Below are 24,756 nucleotides of genomic sequence, written 5' to 3'. Positions count from 1 at the left end.
AAAGCGTCAGTTTGGGGCTCAGCTTTTTTTATAGTCCAGCTGTCACATCCATACATGACCACTGGAAAAACCATAGCTTTGACTAGACAGAACTTTGTTGACAAAGTAATGTCTCTGCTTTTTAATATGCTGTCTAGGTTGGTCATAACTTTTCTTCCAAGGAGCAAGCGTCTTTTAATTTCATGGTTGCAGTCACCATCTGCAGTGATTTTGGAGCCCAAAAAAATAAAGTCTCATGTTTACTAATCCCCAACTACAATAAACTGGGCACTTCCCTTAAGTCACCCACAGACTGATAGGCAAGTCACATCATTACCACATTCCACCCACTGCCAGAAGGATGGCTCATCCCCAACTCAAAGAACTAAACTGTGCCTTCAACTATCAGAAGAAAGGGACAGAGGAAGAATGAAATGAAATAATCTGGCACCCAGCAAATAGAAAGGCTTACACTAAATATGCAACTATGATTAGAAAATGCTACAAATTATAACTTAAAGGAGAAAAGCTCAAATAATATTGCATGTGCCTGTTCAGTTGCTCAATCATATCTGATTGTTTGAGACCCCATGGACTGTAGCCCACCAGGCTCCTCTCTGTTCATGGGATTTTCCAGGCAGGAATACTGGAGTGGGCTGCCACTTCCTACTCCAAGGGATCTTCCCAACCCAGGGATCGAACCCCACATCTCTTACATTAGTAGGCAGACTCTTTCCCAAGCGACACCTGGGAAGCCCTGTGACTAGAACTTTATTTAGAATGAGACACAGGGTCTTAGTTAAACCCCTGCAAGGCGGTCCCTGAAATTAAAAGACCGTCTCCTTCAAGAAGGAAGTGTCCTATCCCAGTAAATATGGGGTGGAAATTCAATCTTGTCATGGATTGCTTTGTCCTTCTTTATTTCTGTTGCCTATTCCAATTAAGCTAGAGAACTATGTCTATGAAAATGTAATACAATCAGTCACTCCCCAGATTATCCTATATGGGAATGACTTACCTTTGGAACGGCTATCTTGACTAAGAACATTCTTTAAACTTTCACATAAGTGTCATATAAAGCAAGGAACTATGACCTGATTTTATCAATTCCTCTACCATGCTACTATTCCTCTAAAATGTTACTATCATTTTCAAAACTTAACAGTCCCCATTGTTAATATTTTTTCTGTATAAGGACATTTCATGACCAAAGCACAGTATTCATATATCTACCCATCCTTCCATCAGCAATCTCTGGTGTTTCACCCACAGTGTCTACCATCCCATATAACCCACCACATGAAATATAGTGGAATTATTTGTGGCAGGAGGTAAAGTAAAATCTGCATCCCCAGCTAAGATTCACGAGGTCAGGCAGCCAGGTGCTGGGCAACTCGAAGTCAGAATCAAGAAAACTTTGAGAATGACAGGCAACGCCCCTTGGAGAATGGTAAATAAAATTATCCAATGACAGGAGAGTGGGTAAAAAAAAACTCTTTTAAATCACTAATACAGTCCTCCAGGGAAGGAGAAGGGCATCATTTAAACATATACCACCTATGAGAGCAAACGTAAAGTACAGATGAGACTATAGAGGAGATTGGCTACGTGTGTGCGTGCTAAGCCTCTTCCGTCATGTCTGACTCTTTTTGACCTTAGGAACTGTAGCCCGCCAGGCTCCTTTGTCCATGGGATTTCCCAGGCAAAAATACTGGAGTGGGTTGCCATTTCCTTCTCAGGGGATCTTCCTGACCCAGGGATTGAACCCGCATCTCCTGCACTGGCAGGCGGATTCTTTACCACTGAGCCACCTGGGAAGCCCTACACTTTATTACTTCCCCTTTAAATGAATTTAGTAAAACTCATCTAAGACATTAAGAGACAGCATTCCTAACTTTTTTTTCCTATCTAGTAGCATCTGATACAAAATTATCATGTACTGTATTTTTTGTTTAACTAAAAGGATACCCAATTCTCTTGTCACTGTGAAATGAAAATTTATTACATAATTATTTTAGGAAAACACATATTATATGCACAAATAGACTTTATTATAAGCATATTTCATTGCAATAATATCTGAGACTTTAAAGAATACCACCGAACAGCATTAATTTAATTTACAGTAAATGAAGCATAAGATATGGAAAACTCTCCTCAGTTGTGTTCAAGATCTCACAGCTCCCTGTGAGTAAGGAAAAATTACTTTCATCTAAAACGAGAGCTTTTCTCCAGTTTTTGCTGCTTCTTAGACAATATATTCTCTTCAAATGAGCATAAAATAAAAAAGTCCCTCTGATTAGATTTGATAGTGTAAATTTACATTCAGTGCTCTAAGTATCATGAATTCTGCATAAATATTAAGATAGAAATATGTCCATTTTCAAAGGTTTATATGGCATTTGCTTGAATGATGCTTTTACAGTCTACTAATCATAGCACAAAAACATTGGCCACATTCTTTTCTAGAAACTTTCACACAAATGATACAAAAAAGTCATGCAGAAACCTTAGCAAAACCTTCCCATATACTGATGAGAAGAAAATACCCACCACAGGTATCATTCACAACTGAAAGGAGAATATTTCCCAAAATCAGATCAAGGGTTTCTAAGTTAGAAGATCTCATAATGAATCTACCTTCATGATTCTACACTAGGGAAATTAAAAACTCCATGCCTCAGTTTTATCTATTAAATGGGCATAAAACCCTCTACCATTCTGGCTTTTATGACTGACATTTATCATGACTGACAAAACATACAGAAAACTTCTACTACCATGCCCAACACATTGCAGGTCTTCTGTAAATACGAGATTTCATATAAAACTGTTTAATGAATGTTATACCATTTCAGATCACTAGAAATCACATGGCGTGTTGAGAAGCCTTCTGACAGATTTTCCTAGCATGTAACTACTCTGTTTAAATAAATTCAACAATTTGTTTGTACATAAAAACATAAACATCCAAGAACTGCTTACAACCAGTATTTACTTTTAAGATGCAGTTTTCAGAAAACTGTTTTCTTTAAGTAAAATTTCATTAAAGAAGGAGAAAAAAAAAAAAAAAAAACAAGTCTTTGGCCAGTATAGAAGCAGCTGCAAGGATCAGAAGAGCTTGATCACTTAGTGTCTAGGATTCCTCGATTTTAAGATGGAGCTCTCCCGCCTAGTAACGTAAAGATGATCACTGAACACAAACACCTGTAAGAAATACTGGGCCCTGGAGATGTAAAATGTCAGCCAGAGGAAGGAAGAGGAATCTAAACACTCTCACATACATCAGAGGAGGAATACCAAAGAGAACTTAAAGTAGCTTACTTTAACTTAGTGCATGTGTTAGAAGATGAAAAATTAGCATTTCTTTTAACATTTCTTTAAAATCAGTATTTTTATAATTTTTTCATCCTCTTTTTTTAATCTTTCAGTTGGCAAGGTGTCAAAAGGCAATACAGAGAAAAAGTGCTTCCAGATGCTGGGTCTAAGCAAATTGGGTGGAATTTTCCTTTAAATAAAATGGAAAATGTATGTCACAGAGGCCATGCTGAATACCTATCAAATCACAATGACCACTGCCTGCATCGTTATAAGGCATTCACTGCTTTATGGCTTCACTCTATCACAAGGAGTTTCCAAAATTTGCATGATTTTGTTCCCAAAATCTGTAGCACTGGGGTCAGCATCGGGTCTGTGATTTAGTGCAAAGACACAGACTGACATTTTCCATGACTAGACAATGTTCTTCTTGGTAACATGGTTAAAAAAATTGAGCAACAAAAAAACAATAATAAATTTTTTAAAAATTTGCATCCTTCCAAGACAGCTTTATCCTGTCCCCACTCAATAAAATCCATGGGTCTTAGGTGCTGTTCAGTCACTCAGTCGTGTCCAACTCTGCGACCCCATGAACTGTAGCACACCAGACTTCCCTGTCCCCCACCATCTCCTGGAGCTTGCTCAAACCCATGTCCATTGAGTCAGTGATGCCATCCAACCATCTCATCCTCTGTTGTCCCCTTCTCCTGCCCTCAATCTTTCCCAGCATCAGGGTCTTTTCCAATGATTTGGCTCTTCACATTAGGTGGCCAAAGTACTGGAGCTTCAGCTTCAGCATCAGTCCATGGGTCTTAGTAGAGAAGTTGCTCAGTCATGTCCAATTCTTTGTGACGCCACGGACTGTAGCCTACCAGGCTACTCCACCCATGGAATTTTTCAGGCGAGAGTACTGGAGTGGGTTGCTATTTCCTTCTCCAAAGGGTCTTAGAGGTACCATGAAAAAAATCTCACTTGATCTTTCCAGTTTTACATTTAACTCTGATCATTGTGTTATTTTGGAGAGTTGTCAGTTAAGACAAGGGAGGCAAATGATATAATGGTAAGGGGTCACCAGATCATAGATTAACTCTCAAAACTCTTAGGAAAAAACTCACTCTGAAGTAGTTCAAACTTCAGCCAGGGGGTTGAATTTTATTTGTTTTACCCTTCCACTCTAAAATCCATAAATGAGGGAAGAGAGTTTTGAGATTTGTAGATGAGAGCGGTCAGGGAAGGTAGGGGTTAACTGTGGCCGACTTGGTCCACTCTAGCCCATTTGTGATCACTGGTAATTATAGGATAAGCCCCCAAGTCACTATTCATCGTAAGACTTGGCCCCACACTGCCCAGCAATGAGATCCAGGCAGCGCCCCCCCCCGAGTCCCCAGGGAGGGGAGAGCAGACCCTGAAACCATGGGTCCTGCCTGCCTCCCTCCCACCACAGGGCTGCCTCACCCATGCAGTGGATGGAAGCTGTTGGCACAAGGTCAGAAAGCCTGTCAAAGGCAACATGAAAATCACGGTGTATTGAGTGTGAGCCCTAGCCTTCACAGATGTACAGCTACATGAAGAAGACACAGAGTGTTTTCAAGACTCATACTTGTCCTGTTTTTAATTTGAGAGAGTGCATTCAGACCAATAGCTCCAAACCAAGGACGATTTTAGTCCCTCTGCCTGGGAAGAGTGGGCCATGTCTGGAGACAATTTGGGCTGTCACATTTGGGGATACTCCTGGCATATAGTGAACTGAAGCTGGGGACGCTGACGTATTTCCCATCATGTAGGAGAAAGGCCCCCAAGAAAGAAACTATCTACCCCCAAATAGTGCCAAGATTGAGAAACTGCTCCCAGACTGGGGGAAAAAAAATAACTGCAATTTAGAGAGCATTATGCCCTGTAGGGAGAAGAGACTAGTACCAGACGTAATGATCAACACCCCCCCCATCCCACCTTCAATGATTGTGATGAAAGCATTACCATTTGCTCACAGTTCCTGAACCAAGAGGAAAGTTCCTCATCCCCTGCATAGAACCACTATTCTCCATAGCTTACAAGCTGTCAGTTACAGACCTGGGAACTCCATACCACAAGAACTTTTCTCAGCTGCTAAAATCGGAAGACTTTTCCAGTCATTGGACAACTTTCTAATTATCTTTTATATCCTATACAGGTCCTCTCTTTATTTTGCCATGTAAAAAACAAGAGGCAATTTATAGAAAGATTTCAACTCTCTGCTATATTAAAACGCTGCTGCTTTTACAATTTTACCCCAAAGAAGTTACACTAGAATAATAAAAAACCAGCTGGACACAATTCATGAGCAATTGTTTTTCAAAGAATACTTTGTTAACATCATAAACTTCAGCTTCTAATCAAATATTTGATTCTATTGGGCTGCATATGCAGAGTGTACTTATCATTTCCACTCCTGTACATCATCTGCTTTGTCAAAACATTTTTTCACCTCTCACATAAATCTACATTTATTTCAGTACTGGATGGGATCTCAGTTTGTGCATTTTCTTCTCAAGTATCCATATCATTTGACCTCAGTTATTCCTTGGCACTACCTATAATCTGCTAAATAGGAACTGACAAATACTTTTCAAAGTTAAGGGGAACAAGGAGAATTGTAAAGGTTCAACCCATCTGACTCCATAACTGCATTCCTGTCTCTGGAGACATTTTTCTTCACTTCTGTGCTGTAACTTTATCTCCACAGACCCTCAGATCCACACATCTTTTGCCTATCAGTCATTCTGTTAGATATCTTCCTTTTAGCATTTATTATATCCCTCCCATGTCAGTGGGCTAGGACTGCTATAAGAACGGGTGGGTTTGTTGTTCTGTTTTGTTTTATTTTTAAAGACTCGGTGGCTTTAGGAGTAAAGATCTATTTTCACAGTTTTGGAGGCTAGGAAGTCCAAAACCAGGATGCTAGCAGATTTGGTGTCTGGCAAGAAGCCTCTTCCTGGTTCAGAGGCCAGTGTTCTGCCGCACTCTCACACTCACAGTAGGAGAGGCAGATGGGGAAAGAAGCGGGAGGGGCAAGCAATCTCCTGGGGGCCCACCCTCACGATCCAATCACTTCTCAAGTGCCCCACTCCTGACATCATCACACTGGGGGGCAGACATTTAACATTTGACCTTCAGAGGGACACCCCCACTCAGTCCATAACACCTCTTACATGAAAGATGCAGCAAATAAGGGCACAGACTCCACCTCCAGGTTCTGTCTCAGTATGCAGGAGGAAATGGCAACCCACTCCAGTGTTCTTGCCTGGAGGAGTCCATGGGCAGAGCGGCCTGGCAGGCTACAGTCCACAGGGTCACAAAGAGTCGGACATGACTGAGCCAGTTTCACTTTGCCTCAGTAAGAGCAGCATTTGGCTTCAACCCACGATGATCAGACACCCTCTCGTGACTCAAATCAAAGCCTTGCTGTTCGCTCAAAATCCCTGGCACCCAACAAGAGCGCTCTTTACTGTCTGCCCATGACACCTGCCCTCCCTGGATGAGAAATACTGAGAGCACATTAAATGGAAAGATCCTTAAGATAGGAAAGTCTGATATCCATGTCTTCATCCACAGAAAGCAATAAACTTATCCTAACTATGCTCCTGATGTTGACAAGGATGAGTGATGGGGTTTATTCTACTTGACCCTTCCTGTTGCAGAGAGGAGTTCAGGTGGCCAAGGAGCATCTCAACCATTTACAACAAAGGAAAGGAAAAGTGGGTTCCCTAGAGGCTCAGTGGTAAAGAATCCCCCTGCAGTGGGGAGACACAGATTTGATCCCTGGGTCGAGAAGATTCTCTGGAGAAGGAAATGGCAACCAATCCAGTATTTTTGCCTGGAGAATCCCAAGGATAGAGGAGCCTGGTGGGCTACATTCATGGAGTTCCAAAAGTTGAAGACAACTTAGCGACCAAACAACAACAACAAATGGAAAAATAGAACATGTCTTGGCCAGACTATTTGCCTCATTTAGGAACCAGAGGAAGATGGTGTCAAATCATGATCACAAGATAAACCTGCACCTCTGAGCTGAGGGTCATCAGGGACCAGGTGATGACGGACTCAGGATCTGTCCCCACGTTCACGTATCACTCACAAACACAGGTACACAGACTTGGGGGATGAGGGTCTTTCTGCTTTATGAAATGAGATCTACCTTTCTCACTGATTATGTAAATCTCTCTGAGTTAACCAGGAGTGATTTAAATTAGTCTTTGTAAATGGCTGCATCATACCTGAGGCATTCTTATAATTTGATGCATAATCTAAAATCTACCCATATATATTCAACATTTGGGGTAGTATTTATAGTTTGTCAAGGGGAGGAGAGCACTGAAAACAATGTTACTATAAACGCCTAATACACATACCCTTATATATGTATGCTTGTGCTTTTACTCTTTCAAACATTCTATTTTATATTGGAGTATAGCCAGTTGATGTTTCCAACATCTGTTGGATCATAGAAAAAGCAAGAGAATTCCAGAAAAAAAATTTACTTTGGCTTCATTGACTACGATAAAGCCTTTGACTGTGTAGATCACAACAAACTGTGGAAAATTCTTAAGAGATCAGAAAAACAGACCACCTCACCTGCCTCCTGTGAATCTTGTATGCAACTCAAAAAGCAACAGTTAGAACTAGACATGGAACAGTGGACTGGTTCCAAATTAGGAAAGGAGTAGTTTTAAGTACTTTCAAGGAATACGTCAAGGCTGTATATTGTCACCCTGTTTATTTAACTTCTGTGCAGAGTACATCATGTGAAATGCTGGGCTGGATGAAGCACAAGCTGGAATCAAGATTGCCGGGAGAAATATCAATAATGTCAGATATGCAGATGACACCACTCTTATGGCAGAAAGAGAAGAGGAACTAAAGAGCCTCTTGATGAAGGTGAAAGAAGAGACTGAAAAAGCTGGCCTAAAACTCAGCATTCAAAAAATGAAGATCATGGCATCTGATCTCATCACTTTCTGGCAAATAGATGGAGAAACAATGGAAACAGTGACAGACTTTATTTCCTTGGGCTCCAAAATCACTACAGACGGTGGCTACAGCCACAAAATTAAAAGACACCTGCTCCTTGGAAGAAAAGCTATGACAAACCTAGACAGTGTATTAAAAAGTAGAGACAGCACTTAGCCAGCAAAGTTCCATATCATCAAAGCAATGGTTTTTCCAGTAGTCAGGTATGGATGTGAGAGTTGGACCAAAAAGAAGGCTGAACGCCGAACAATTGATGCTTTTGAACTGTGGTGTTGGAGGAGACTCTTGAGAGTTCCTTAGACTGCAAGGAGATCAAACCAGTGAATCGTAAAGGAAATCCATCCTGAATATTCATTAGAAGGACTAATGCTGACGTTCCAATACTTTGGCCACCTGATGCGAAGAACTTACTCATTTGAAAAGATCCTGATGCTGGGAAAGATTGAAGGCAGGAGGTGAAGGGGACAACAGAGGATGAGATGGTTGGATGGCATCACTGACTTGATGGACATGAGTTTGAGTAAGCTCCGGGAGTTGGTGATGGACAGGGAAGCTCGGCGTGCAGCCCATAGGGTCACAAAGAGTCAGACGTGACTGAGTGACTGAACAACCAAATAGCCAATTAACATTACTGTGATAAAGGTTTAGATGCATAGCAAAGTTTCAGGCGCACAGCAGAGTAACTCAGCCATACATATACATGCATCCATTCTCCCCCCAAACTCCCCTCCCATCCAGGCTGAAATCAGACAAAGAGAAATACTGTGTTTTTATTTTTATACTCTATATTCCCAGAAGTGGTAATGCTGGGTCAAAGAGTGCATATATTTTTAATAGGAAGTCAGACTGCTTTCCCTCAAATACAAGCAATTCACATTTTTTTCCACCAGGAAGGGGTGAGAGTCCTCTTTCATTAGTGTCCTTACCATCAGCCGAGTTTTGTTTTCCTTTGAGAGTTGGAAGTGGTTGGAACATGATGTCATCTACTTACTGGACAGCAGAAGTTACTCATATGTGAACTGTCTACTCATATCTTTGCCCATTTCCTTGTGGGCTGCTTGAATTTTTCTTATCAATATACAGCTACTTGTATATAGAGATACTAAACATAGGTCCATCATATGCATTACAAATATTGTCTGTATCTGATACTCAACTTGTTAGATTATCTACATTGTCTGTGGCACAGGTTATTTTTTAAATGGCAACCGAATTACATGTGAGTCCCTCCACCACCAAAAAACGAGAAGGAAATCAGCAGAAGATTCCCAGCCTGCCACTGCTAAAATTAAGGCTTAAAAACCCACTGAAACATAAACTTGGAAAGGATCCAGTATAAATAAAACTACATGCCCAAAAATGCATTCTTCACCCTTAGCACAAATGTCATTTTTCCCCTTCCCTGGCTGAGGAGAACATGATTACCCACACAGTTGACAACGTGGCTGGTCCTTCCTGACCCCTGGGGTAGATGTTACTAAACGCAGTGCTCTCTGTAACTCTTGAATCTGGATGGATTGTTTGGGACTTTTCAGCTACAAATACTACTCTGTGCTATGCAAAGTGGAATTTTTTTTTTTAACCAGAATATATACATGATATGCTTAGTTGAGAAACTGTCTCTAGAATCAGGAAGCTCAAAATTGTTAGGTGGTAAAGACTGAGAAAAATACATTTATCATTTTACCTGATTCTCGTGAGCATCTTTCAGTGTTGTCGGGGTTTGGAATCTTGTCCAATTTTTATCAGACCGACACTGGTATCAACATTAAAGATGCTATGGAGTTTTTCTCATCCCCCCAAAATGGTGCAATAAAATGAGTCTTGAAAAGGATAATGGGATCGCCTTTCACCTCAGTAACCTAATGTGACAGCCAAGATCCACTGTAAAGTGATAATATAATTCCAAGTGATGTGATCTCTGAGTCTCAGTCTTCCAGTGATCATTCAAAGCCCTGATCAGTCCAGGCAAATCCCAATTTCATATTATACTGTCCTCAGCGAGCTTCATCCACATCATTCATTTAAGAAGAGACACTTGTAAGTCAGATCAAGACAAATATTGTCTAATATCACTCACATGTGGAACCTAAAAATCACAACCAACTAGTGAATAACGCAAAAAGCAGCAGACTCACAGACATGGAGAATAAACTGGTGGTTACTGGTGGGGAGTGGTGGGGGACAGGGCAATACGGGAGTAGGGGATTTAAACGCGGGTTATTATGGGATCATATGTTATGATGTGTGCAAAGCTTTTGAAAACTGTGAAGCACTATAGAGCTTTTTAAAATAAAAATAAATTGTAGAAAGGGAAGTCACATAACTTTAAAATTCAGACTAGTTGAAAACCTAAGGGTGCTCAAGGTTGACTAATAACCCCCAGACTGACTTGTTCAAACGGCATTCTTTAGAGATGAGCCTCAATCTCTAGAAGTAAAGGTGAATTTTTAAAATGAGATATATATTTACACCATGGAGTCTATTGATAATAACAAGACCATATTGTAAGTTTAAATTTGCTAAGAGGGTTGATCTTAGGTTAAGTGTTTTACCAAAATAATTGGGAAGGACATATACACACTACTACAGATAAAACAGACAACTGATAAGGACCCACTGTATAGAATGAAATTCTACTCAAGACTCTGCTATGACCTATAAGGGAAAGGAATCTAAAAGAGAGTAGATATACATATATGTATAACTGATTCACTTTGCTGCGTACCTGAAACTAACACAACATTGTAACTCAACGATACTCCAATAAAAAATAATTTTTAAAAAATAAGAAGAAAAAAGTAAGACAAGAGGAAACTTCAAGCGCTGACAGTCTTGATGGCAATGATGGTTTCACAGGTGTATTCTTATCCCCAAATTCATTGAGATCTATGCACTAAGTATGTATAGCTTCTTACATACCTCAATAAATAAATTACATACCTCAATAAATCTTACCTCAATAAAGTTTTTCCTTAAAAAAAAATAAGATCTTCTGGATGATTTATAAACCACTTTCTATGTTGGCATTTTACCAATGAAATGACTCACTGGGGAAAAAAATGACATTCTTTAGTTCAGCTCATCAGTTATAACAAGTGCTTTTAACAAGTGCCTTAGAAATTATGTGTGTCCTTTTCACAAGTCTCTCTATGGATTCTAGATGCTCAAATTCATTACTTTCCAACATACAGCCCTGTATCCTGGCTTAAAGCAGAATACAACTGTCTCAGGTTATCTTAACGGCTGGTGCTGAATCTTATTTTCAGTTACTAGGAGAAATGAGAGTCCTCAACTTTACATTAATTGGCCAAATGCATTTCTCCTTGATAGAAATCAAGTTCTAAACCACTGATAAAATTCTGGTGACATCTTGAGCTTTATATCTCTGATCCTTTTACAAAAGCTGTTAGCAATGCAAGTGGGGTTAACTAGAATCCTTGCAGGGAATCAAACACTGAGTGGCTCTCTGGCCTGCATCATAGTCTGATACATTATTATTAATAGTGTGTCACAGAGTTTCTTACCCAGCACATTGCAAACATTCATAGAGATTCATTCAGTCAAAAAGTATGCAGCACTGACATTGAGAATGTGAAATGTATTGGCAGAAACATTCCCCAGGCCTCTTAAATACTGAACTTTCACTAGCTCAAGGTTCCTGGAAAAAACATGTAATTATAGTAATTAAATGAATCCAGTGAGGGAAGAGAAACAGCAGTGCAAAATTTTAATGCCAGAAAGTAGCATGTCGGTAACAAAGAAAACTGAATGACTCTTGTGACCCCATGGACAGTAGCCCGCCAGGTTCCTCTGTCCATGGCATTCTCCAGGCAAGAATCCTGGAGTGGGTTGCCATTTCCTTCTCCAGGGCATCTTCCCAACCCAGGAATCGAATCCAGGTCTCCTGCATTGCAGGCAGATTCTTTGCCAACTGAGCTAGGGGGAATCCCATATTGTCCATGGAATTCTCCAGACCAGAATCCTGGAGTGGGTAGCCATTCCCTTCTCCAGAAGATCTTCCCAACCCAGGGACTGAACCTAGGTCTCCTGCATTGCAAGCGGATTCTTTACCAGCTGAGCCACAAGGGAAGACCAAAGAAAACTGGGTGGATTGTTTAAAATACACTTCATACGTTGCCCAGAGCCTTCTAAGACGCAACTGGGAAGAGGCTGCTTTTGAGAAACTGTGGATTAACTGAAACAGTAGAACTGCTGATTGAAAGAAAAAAGCAAAATGAATGCTGAAAATAAATCATATTGCTTCACATATAGTCATCCCTCACACCCCCAGTTTCTGCATCTGCAACTCAGCCAACCACAGATCAACCTGGAGAAACCGAAGACTGACTACTGTACTCCACCACTTAATATACAGTAAGTCCCCTACATATGAACAAATTCCATTCCAAGAGCGAGTTCCTAAGTCCAATGTTTTCATAAGTCCAACAAAGTTAGCCTAGGTGCCCAACTAACATAACTGGCTATACAGTCCTGTACTGCAATAGGCTTATAATGCTTTTCACATGAATAATGCATTAAAAAACAAACACAAAAAAAATAAAGAAAACATTTTTAATCTTACAGTACAGTGCCTCGAAAATTACGCCAGACATATGAAATAACTTACATGACTGGCCAAGCAATGTATTTGAAAGTTCACAACTTAATGGTTTGCATGTCGGGGACTTACTGAAAAGAACCTGAGCGTCCTTGGATTTTGGTCTCCAGGAGGTCCCAGAACCAATCCCTTGCAGACGCGGAGGGAATACTGTACTTCATTGTAAGAATATGACCCCATTTCCCATAACCAGAATGGCATTTTCTATCACAACAGTGGAGAATTTTTCTGATAACATGTTGAATGAGGGATTCCCAGGTGGCTCAGTGGTAAAGAATCTGTTTGCCAATGTAGAAGACACAGGAGATGCAGGTTCAATTCCTGGGTGGAGAAGATCCCTTGGGGAAGGAAATGGAAACCCACTCCAGGATTCTTGCCTGGAAAATTTCACAGACAGAGGAGCCTGGCAGGCGAAAGTCCATGAGGTCGCAAAAAGAGGGATGTGGCTGAGCATGCACGCATACACAAACCATATGTTGAATGAAATCCCTCAAGGCAAGAATCACCTTTGGGACTTCTTGTCATTTTTTCCATCACTTCTGAAATATCAAAGCACTACTATATCAAGCAGAATGTTATGAAGCACTCTCCAACAGATGCTCACACCCTCCTCAAACATCCCAACACCCACAGTCATGCCCAAGGGGCTCTCCTCCTCTCTCTGGTCTCTCCTCAGGGAGAGTCCTTGGACTTTACTATCAAATACAGAGGTGACTCGGAAACACTGATCTTTAGCCCCAGTCATTCCCAAACACCCAGACTCACAGACATGACTGCCTATTCTCTCCAACTGAGTGAGAAATCAAAGGCTTCAGCTCAAAATGTACGTGGTCCTAGGAGACTTCTTGCTTTTCCTTCCAAAACCTGCACTTCTGCAGAATTTCTATCTCACTAAACAGTCTATCCACCAAATCATTCAAGCCCAAAGCTAAATAGGACTCTTATTTTTTTTCTCCCCCTCTCCCCTAGTGCCCAAGCCATCAGAGACTATCACTCACCTTGCTTCTAAAAATATGCCAAATCCATCCAGTTTCCTCCACCTCCACCAACACCCTAGTCAGTACCACCATCATGCCTTGTCTGGTCACCTGTGATGACCTTCTAGCTGGTTTTCCTCCTTCCCCTCTTGCTATTTTATGATCCATTTCCCCAATGGCAACCATGAAAATTTAAATGACATTTTAAAAATGCAAAGAAATCCTGTTTCAGCATTGTTTCACTGTTGAAACAGTGAAAGCACTGTTTCAGCAAAGGCTTTCCAATGCCCATTATAGATAAGCAGGTTTCCTGTCCTGTCTTACAGAGACCTACACACTCTAACTCTCGCCCGCCTCTTGATGTGAATTCACACCACTCTCCCCTTCCACACTATACACACACGAGTGCCCAAAGTTGCCCCCTCTTTATTGCCTACCACATGACCCTCTCTGGATGCTCTGCATAGCACTTACCACTATATGTTACTTTTTTATTTGTTGTTGTTCAGTCACTAAGTCGTGTCCGACTCATTGAAACCCCATGAACAGAAGCACACCAGGCTTCCCTGTCCTTCACTATCTCCTGGAGTATGCTCAAGTTCATGTTCCTTGAGTCGGTGATGCTATCCAACCATCTCATCCTCTGCCAGCCACTTCTCCAATTGCCTTCATTCTTTCTCAGCATCAGGATCTCTTCCAATGAGTTGGCTCTTCGCATCAGGTGTGATGCAATAATTGTTCATAATCTAACTCTCTCCTAAAACATCTGCTTCATGAGAACGGGGAGCCTTCCTGTTTGCCAGTATATTTCTAATACGTAAGAGACTCCTACTCTGTACGTACCCAGTAAATGTCTGTTTAGAGAGAGGGCACAGCCGGACACAGGTTATCTCTTCCCTGTCACTTTCCTCACAATCTTCAAGAAAAGTGGTGAGCCTGTTACAACGATAACAGAAACACAATTTCTAATCTGACATTAATCGGGATGCCCGCTAGTCCTTGATGACCTGCATGTGGAGGAAGAGATGCTTCAGAGGCACCATGTGTTTATACAGATGTTCGTCCATGAGGGACTTTTGTTTGAGATTAACCACCAATCATGTGTTTTCTGCAAGGCAATTACACACAGAGTGGGTTCCAACCCTCAACGTACTTGCTGGCTCAGGGAAATAAAACCAAGACACTGTTTGCAGAAACTTATAGCTGCTTTATTTTGCAATAACATTTAGAATAGGGAATGTTCTGCCCTGGAGTCCCCTTGGTGATCTTTAGTAGACAAAGGGGGTGACACACATCCTGAATCTGAATTCAGAAGTTATATATCATCCGCTGAAGTTGGCATGCAGGTAACCTCTGAATTATGCTGGCAAATTTCTTAACTATCCATGTTTTGGTTTACTCATCACTAAACTGGGGATAATGTTAGAACCTGCTTTGTATGTTTGCTAAGAAGATGAAATGATATAAATAAAGCAGTTACACCAGCGCCTGGGATGTAGGGTGTGCTCAAGTAACTTGAGCCACTGATATGAATTATTACTAAGCTGTTATTATCAGTGGTTTATAAAATGTTCCAAAAGAAGAAATGTTAAACAACCTCTATCAAAAGTCTATTATCATTGCCACATTACAAGGGGCTGTTTAATGACTTCCACTGGTGAACAGACCCAATTCCTTCAGACCCAAACATACAAGCAGGTGGAGGTGACCCAGAATATTTACATTCCTTGCTTTCAACGTGTGGAGATCTAACCTGCACTCAGATAAAAAGAAGAACCTATTCTAAATCAAGAACGTATTCAGAAACCACGTACCAGTGCTTAGAAATATTAGTTGTAGGTATACCTGACCAGCCAGAATTTGCTTAAGAAAACAAAAGAGTCAAGTGTGAGTCACTCAGTCATGTCCGACTCTTTGCAGTGACTCTGTAAATCCTCTTCCATAAAGACATAACTTGAACCAAAAAATAACTCAAGGTTAGAATATACCTAACACCTAACATTATAACCACAGAACAAAAGTCAGACCACCACAATTCATTTTTCTTATTATTGCTATTATTATGACATCCTAGAAAAAAAATTTCTAAGAACTTGACAAAACCCTTATTACATCTGGATTATGGACTAATCTGAGAAGAGCATCAGTCAGTTCAGTTGCCCAGTCGTGCCTGACTCTTTGCAACCCCATGGACTGCACCATGCCAGGCTTCCCTGTCCATCACCAACTCTTGTAGTTTGCTCAAACTCATGTCCATCAAATCGGTGACACAGCAGCACAAAAAACAGAAAGTCGCAAGAAATGTGATCAGCTCCTAGAACTATGGCAGTGGAATGATCAAGCTAGCATACCACAGCTTATCAAATTTAGCAGGGGAAATAAAAACAAAAGAAAAAAGGCATAGTTAGTTGGGATTTAGTTAGATTTGCCTACTAAAAATATGTTTGCTTCACTGAAGATATTTCAGAATAAGCATTTGTATGGGTAACATGTGGTCACTCATTACTTCACTGATGTTCCTTCATCTTTGGGTCCTACTGTGGGCCTGGCCTGGGGACGCATCCTACTGCTGCTCACAGCTAACTTGCATCTGTGCTCAGGGATGAGTGATAAAAACGGTGGCCAGCTGTCTGCACCTTCCAGTGAAAAGCATTTGTGTGTATATGTGTGTGTAGCGCTTTCCTGGTGCCTCAGTGGGAAACCCACCTGCAATTCAGGAGAGGTTTGATTCCTGGGTCAGGAAGATCCCCTGGAGAAGGAAATGGCAACCCACTCCAGTATTCTTGCCTGGGCAATCCCATGGACAGAGGAGCCTGGTGGGCTACAGTCCGTGGGGTGGCAAAGAGTCAGACACGACTTAGTGACTAAACAACAGCAAGAACAGTGTATATGTACATACTTGCAGCCCCAAGTCAATGAAAGAGTATTTATCTAAAAGTTGCTTCATAATTGTGGATCATTCAGTAGCTATCAATCAATTTACCAGAAACTCATAATTAAGCCACAAAGCTGGGCTTTAGTACACGGTTTTATTTTTTTAATATTTATTTTTATTTACTTATTTGGCTGCACCAGGTCTTAGCTGAGGCATACGGTATATGTTCCCTGATCGGGGATAGAACCCAGGCTCCCTACATTGGGAGCATGGAGCCGTAAGGCCACTGGACCTCCAGGAAAGTCCATTTAGTACTCTGTTTTGGTGACACTTATTTCATTGACTACTCCTGCTTTAGCGACCTTCATGAGCTCAGTGCTAGTGCTATCTCTGTCTATATGTATATTTATGTTTATTTCATCTGTATCTACAAACCTATATGTCTATGAATGGTGGTGGTGGTGGTGATGTTTAGCCGCTAATTTGTGTCCGACTCTTTGTGATCCCATGGACTGCAGCCTGCCAGGCTCCTCTGTTCATGGGATTTTTCAGGCAAGAATACTGGATGGCGGCCATTTCCTCCTCTGGGGGATTTCCCAACCCAGGGATTGAACCCATGCCTACTTCAAGGGCAGGCAGATTCTTTACCGCTGAGCCACCAGGGAGGCCCCCATATATCTATAAAGATATCTATCTCTCTATCCATCTATCTATAGACAGACTATTGAACTGACTCAGAGGTTTATGCTCCCAGCATGGCAGGGACTCTGTGAGGCTCCCAGTCCCTCCGTGAGGGACTCTGTGAGGCACACCGGGGCTGTTTTTGGAGCATGTGCACCCCTGGTAACTACTTCACAGGAAACACAACTTGAGGGTTCTGAGCTTGGCTCAGCCACGCAGCACGGTGCCATTTTTACATTTAATGATATGTATGCCTTGAAGATGAAACTGATGAGATTCCAATGTGACCTTGACAGTGGGTCCAAATACTCTGCGTTAGAAATGTTAAAGGCAGGAAGGAACTGTCTTCTGATCTTACAGTGTGGTCGCAGACCATGTGCTAACGGACTACTGTCAACTCCCCTTTCGGGTAAGCTCACAGCTCATAGACCACCATGAGGGAGAAACACACTTAGGGAGGACCGTGCACTCTTTCCTCTCTAAGAGGCACTGTGAATGAGGTACCATTATATAGAAACAGCAAAAATTATTTGGGGAAACGGTAAATGGCCACAGCTGGACAATATGGGGACAATCTATAATATGGCTATAGCAAATCTATTTAATTATTGTAAAATCATGAAATAAACGTCTTAAATCAAACAGAGTAGGCCCAGAAGGCCAGAGGAGCACACCATTATCACACTCTTAAGGACTATTAAGTAAATCATGTTTTAAAAAATTTCAATCAGAATCACTTCACTAAATAACGTTCACATATTCAGTGCTCATTGTGTGTTAAGGATTGGGAAAATGAACACAATTGAGTCAAGGGCTTCCTGGTCTGACAAGGAAAGGACTACATGTCTTCAGGGAACAGTATAATGAGTCCAACTTTAAACTGCCATTGTGGGGACATGCCTAGGAATGTGGAGGTGCAGCATCACTTATCTGGCTATGAATAGGGATAATAAGGCTCCGTAAAAGGGGTGACATGTGAACTGAGACTTGATGAACATGTACCCACCTGCTGGACAATATGGGAAAAATTACACCAAATACACTAAACTTTGGTTGGGTACAGAGGTTGAATAAGCCCATTCCTTTCTCTTGCAGACAATCTCATGTACTTCCAGTTCTGTGTCCAAACTAAAATTAGGTTTTTCTGAGCTAGTTTTCAAAATCATCCATCCATCCAACAAATAATTATTGACAGCTTTTATGTCTCAGGTCGTTCTCTATGCCTGAAGATGGAGCAGTGATCAAAATAGGCAAAAAATCCCTGAACTCGTGGAGCTTACACTTTGGGGAGAGCAGAAATGATACAAATGGTGGGGATGGTCAGGGGAGACGGGAAGGTCAAGGCACTGCACCCTGCAAGACTCCAATGGCTGCGGGGCAGGGAGTCGAGCAGTTGAGGTAAGTGGCCAGAGATACGGGAGTCACTCCAGAGAACGGCGGTGTCCTGAAACCAGATGGAGCAAGTGCTTCAAGGAGCGGAGAGGGATGGACTACACTGTAGGAATGCTGCTGACCCTGACTGGTAGCGGTGATGCTGACAACATCAACCCCTGGACTCGGCAACATGATGGCGACAGGTAATCTTTTTTTTCCCCTGTTTATTTTTATTAGTTGGAGGCTAATTACTTTACAATATTGTAGTGGTTTTTGCCATACATTGACATGAATCAGCCATGGATTTACATGTATTCCCCATCCCGATCCCCCCTCACACCTCCCTCCCCACCCATGAGCTGGGTCTTCTCAGTGCACCAGCCCCGAGCACTTGTCTCATGCATCCAACCTGGACTGGCGATCTGTTTCACACTTGATAATATACATGTTTCGGTGCTGTTCTCTCAGATCATCCCACCCTCGCCTTCTCCCATTAAGACAGGTAATCTTAAAGAGGCAGGACTGATGAAAGGACTCAGTGGTCCAAGTGGGTTCAAAAGGAAGTGGAAACACAGGAATTTAGGATAATAAATACAAACAAATGCTTTCAAGCAATTTCTCTGTAAAGAGAAGAAGAGAATGGGCTCATAGTTGGAGAGGAAATTCAGATCAACAGGTCACTTTTTTTTTTTTTTTAATGGTAGATGTTTTCCTTCCTATTGGAAAGATCTAGCAGAGAGGGGAAAATAAAAACTGATGATGCAGGAAAGAAAGGAGAAAACTGTTTAAGTACTGTCTTAGAGTAGGAGAGAAGGAATGGGATATTCATGCCCAAGTTGGAGTCTTGGTCTCAAGAAGAATTGATCAGAGTGGCCAATGGGTGGGACGTGTGATTGGCCAAGTTGAGCAGGTGCCTCACCTTCAAATCATCACTGTAGGAAGGAGGTTACTTTCTGGGGAGGCAGGAAGAACCGTTCTCAAAGGTATACGACCACTGAGCTGCGAGCAAGGCAGCTATCTCCCGCCCCCTACCAAAAAAAAAAAAATCTGAACAAGGATAAACAGCTTGGACACACTCACCTAATTCCTCAGCACTGGAAATGGAAGATCTGTTCACTATTTTTAGACATTATTATATGAAAACATGATGGTATTTACTTCCCAGAATCTACTGACCATCTTTCCAACCTTGGCTTTGGTTTAACCAAGAGTGGTTACTGCCCAAGTTTGAGGCAAAAGCAAACAAAACAAAATGATTCTGCTCCCTTTGTGGCCTGGGAGGCTAAAAGAGGCAGAAACACACAGGCAAGCCACATGAAAGGCTCCAGCGAAGAAAACATGAGCTGATGAGCTTTGCGACCCTGTAGCTATGGAAGCCTCTCCAGTGCTGTGATCTGCAGACCACAAGCAGGAAAACCTCAAGTCCATGAAATCCAAAAATCCAAACACAGGGTCATTTTTATGCCCTTAGGAGAGTTCTGCCAGAGAAGATCTCACACACAGTTTAATCAAGGGCAATGTACTTACAGGCACATGTAAACCTTCAAATCCAAGCAATTAACCCCACACACAGATATCTGCCCCTCTAATGGGTACCTGGGAATGAACAACACATATGGGCCATTCCCAGGGAGAAAAGGATTCTGAACTTCATCACACATCTGTGACTCACAAATATTTATAGTAGTCAAAGAGCTGGGACAATAACATACGTGCAGAAACTCACCCAAACAAACAAGTTTCAAAGGCCAAAACCCCAACAGGGAAGAGAGCAGGAGAGAAAGCAAGGTTTCCCCATTCTGCTGCCTTGGATTGCGAACAATGGAAGCACACAGCTCTGCTCTCAGTGAACCTGGCTCATGTGGATTGAGATACACATGACAAAACAGATCAGAACGGCATGGGGCCTTTCCAGATTGCTGCCTGGACAATGGGGCAAGAATAAAAAGATGTGGAGACCACAGCTTTACTATCCCAGACATTATTGAGACTGACAGGCTAAATCTTGATCCCCAAAGGCAACCACTCAGCATGTTTAAACAAGGGATGTACCTTGTGTTAATAACATACATAGAGATGCACCGCAAATATCGTAAAATAGAATTCCTATCAGTACAGCAGCACCAACAGAAACTCTGACAGCAGAACAAACAATTTACCAGCCAAGAAATGTAGAAAGCTAAGGAAGTGTGGAGACTTGAACTGGGGTTCAGTGTTTCCAAAGCCAGGCTCAACTCCATCTTCAAAACAGAAATCTAGCTAATTCTCTCTCTTTTGGAACTTACAAAATTATGAAACTGTCCTCGTAAGCCCATGATAATTAACAATTAATTAATATTTTAGGTGAGTACTCTAAACTCAACAAGCCAAGACATAAACCAATATACACGCGATTCCACCAGTCCCACCTTGGTATTTCAGACACACCACAGACTATTTTGGTGAAAATCAAGAGTTACGTACAAAAATGAAACAAGGGGAAAAACACTACCATATGACTTAATAATGCTCAACATAATAAATTAAGTTCTACTGAATAAAAAGATATGAAATACAGCTGTTAAAAAAATAGATAAAATGCCAAAGTTAACCTTCCCCTAGCTAAAAGAGGAAAGTTAAAGAGTGAAAGAATTCCAGTTGTCTGGCTATAAACCTGATTTCTATTTGTAGGATGAAGCAATATTTCGTTGAAATCTCTCATTCCTACAAATATTTTGATTGCCTGAACATCCTCCTTAGATAAAATTTGTGGGATAATTTTTGTCAGGGAGTTAAAAAAGAGGCAGAATAAAATTATGAGAAGAATTGTAAAATAAGAGATAGTTATTCTTAAATAAGTGAAAACTTCCCTGAATGAAAGAGTTGAGTGTTTTTAATAATATCAGAAGAAAGTAAAGGAAAAAAATGTATTAAGTTTCTAAGCACTGATTGAAATAATCACGAAGGAGCTATCTGGTGACACTAAAATACACTTTGAATTTAAAAGGATAAAGTTAACAAGCTAGCATACTGGGGAGAAGGACAACAAAGGGTTAATGTTCCTAAAAATAAATTCTGCAAATATCTGTTAAAAAGACATGGAACATCTCAACAGCTAAATGAGTATAAAATGAGAACTAACAATTCTTTCACACGTAAGTTCCCTTTCTCTCTTCCACTTTCCCTCTCCTGCTCTTCTCCCCTTCTCAAAAAAAGTTATCACACAAAAATTTTAAAAACCTACCAAATAACATCATGAGTAAACAGTAGAGTATATAAAAGGAGGCAAAACTATCAAATTGATTAAAAAATTAATGATGATGATATTAAAGCTTTAGCAAAACAAATTCTATAACATATTTTTAGTGAAATAAAAATATCTAGAATACTTCTGCAAAGCCGACTGACAATCTTAACACACATTGACTCTGAAAGAGTAAATCAACTACAGCTATTCTGACATAATGAATTCATCTTCAATTAAAAAAAAACCTTCATAATAATAGTTGCTATTGTTTATGAAGAGTCTACTTTATGCTCCAGATTTCTACTCTTCATAAGGTAGAGACAGTGTGGGCTGTAAAAGCAAACAACAGCAAGTAGCAGTGGAATTCAGGAGTCTGCTACACTCCCCTTCTCAAGATCCTTTCACACTGTCTGTGATTTTTGTTAACCGAAAGCAATATATATCTCCAGCCAAGAAGTCAGAAAGAGAAAAACAAGTATCATATATTAATGCAAGTATGTGGAATCTAGAAAAATGGTACCAATGAACATATTTGGAGGGCAGTAAAAGAAACACAGACTTAGAGAATGAAGATGTGGACACAGTGGGGGAAGGTGGGTGGGATGAATTATGACCCTGGTACTGACATATACACTGCTGCTGCTGCTGCTGCTAAGTCACATCAGTCGTGTCTGACTGTGCGACCCCATAGACGGCAGCCCACCAGGCTCCCCCGTCCCTGGGATTCTCCAGGCAAGAACACTGGAGTGGGCTGCCATTTCCTTCTCCAATGCATGAAAGTGAAACGTGAAAGTGAAGTCGCTCAGTCAGGTCCGACACTTCGCAACCCCATGGACTGCCCATGGACAGAGGAGCCTGGAAGGCTAGAATCCATGGGTTGCAAAGAGTCAGACAGGACTGAGCGTATGCATGTAAGTACACACACATTTGGTTCATAAAGGGCCAACACCTCAACCCCAGAGATGACCTGTTTAGGGTCTGGTATATACCAAGGTGTGATCTAACAGACTTTGTAACACACAGGCACTTGGATGCAGAGATAGTATGAGTGTGTTTTTAAGATGAATGTGATTATATTAAGTATATTATTCCACAACCTGCTTTTTCTGATTAATAAGGTACCACACCTAGCTTTCCAATACTTTTATAATCTAAATTTTACTTTTCATATCATTGCTATTAAAGTGAAGAACACTTTTCCATTACTTGTAGAAGAAGTGCAGAGACCAGTGGCCCTGGAAAAAGGTATATCCTCAAAAGTTACACAACATCAGGCTCACACGCTTGCTACAATTACTTCTGTAAGTGAAGGAATGAACACCTGGGACAGGTCCCTGCTTAAACTCCTTCAGAAACACAAATAAACTGGTTTTCCTTTATCCTTCTTGTTAGATGATAAGCAGTAATGTAGAGAGTCTAGCAGGCCTTGAAGTGTCAGATGTATCCTTTTGCAAGAAAAAGTTAAAATCAAAACCCCACCTCATCTGATGTATGTGGCAAAGAGGGTTGCCATGTCACCCCAGGATTTAAGTATGTCAATCTTGTTCCCACTTGTCTTGCAAACATCTGCTTTTGTTCAGAATAAAAGATGAAGATTTGATACCAGAATGCTTCTGTACAACGTAATTATAAAAGAGCCCCCAAGCTAATTGCATGATCGCCCTAATAAGTATAAGGTATACATATCTGGGGTGTGTATGGAGCAGCATGTATGCGCAGTCACTCAGTCGTATCCGACTCTTTCCCACCCCATGGACTGTGGCCCGCCAGGCTCCTCGGAACATGGAATTTTCCAGGCAAAGTAGGGTGCCAATTCTACTCCAGAGGATCTTCCCGACCAGGGACTGAACCCAAGTTTCCTGTGTCTCCTGCATTGGCAGGAGGATTCCCTACCACTGAGCTACCTGGGAAGCCCAGCAGCAGGTATACGGCTACCAAATTAAAATGTCCCATTTAGAAATTATATGGAGACCAAAATAGGAAATGCTATCTGAACTTATTTGGTAAATGAGCTAGACATTCTAGATTACCGACATCGTCTTGATCAGGCCCTGCTTTGAGCAAAGCTGTAGTCTAGGTGTTTGGACTCAGACTAACACACCCGGGACACACTCTCTGTGACACGCACTGAACACCAAATGCAGTCACGCCAAGGAGTAGGTTTTTGCAGTTATAGTAGACTTTGTTCAAAGTGGCTCATGATTAAATTCTGAGCATCCAAGATAAACTTTATTAAGGGACTCATACCTACTGGCCACTAAAACACTCTCACTCTCTACACTGGGATCTTGGAGCACTGCATGTAGATCAAGGTTCAAGAAACTACAGTCATGTGGGACAAGTCCAGCTCAGCTTGACACCTGTATTTGTAAATTTATATATATCATCCATGACTACTTTAGGCTACAACACAGAGCTGAGCTGGTAGAAGATAATGATGATGATGACATGAGAGAGATGACATGGCCAATGAATCCTAAAATGTTTCCTATCTCACCCGTTTCAGAAAAAGTTTACTATCTCCTGATATAGACTGCTGGTCAAAAAATTGATTTCTCATTATTTAACGTGAGCTTTGAGGATCGAACTATTTTGAGAACAGAATAAAACCATGTCTGTCCTTATTCTCAGGAGGCACACTTAGTGCTAAGAGGTAGTAGTGATTAGGGTTAAGAACACGGGTTCACACCCCAGCCCT

The 24,756-nt window shown here is 41.2% G+C and overlaps 1 protein-coding gene across 2 annotated transcripts in view; it reads right to left on the bottom strand.

Annotated features, from left to right (window-relative positions):
• SEMA5A (semaphorin 5A) overlaps positions 1 to 24,756 on the bottom strand; it is a 539,339-nt gene that overhangs the window by 389,210 nt on the left and 125,373 nt on the right. The window lies entirely within an intron of this gene.

Source organism: Dama dama, chromosome 25 (genome assembly GCF_033118175.1).
Source record: "Dama dama isolate Ldn47 chromosome 25, ASM3311817v1, whole genome shotgun sequence".
Taxonomy (NCBI): domain Eukaryota; kingdom Metazoa; phylum Chordata; class Mammalia; order Artiodactyla; family Cervidae; genus Dama; species Dama dama.
This window is presented reverse-complemented; position numbering and strand designations above follow the sequence as displayed.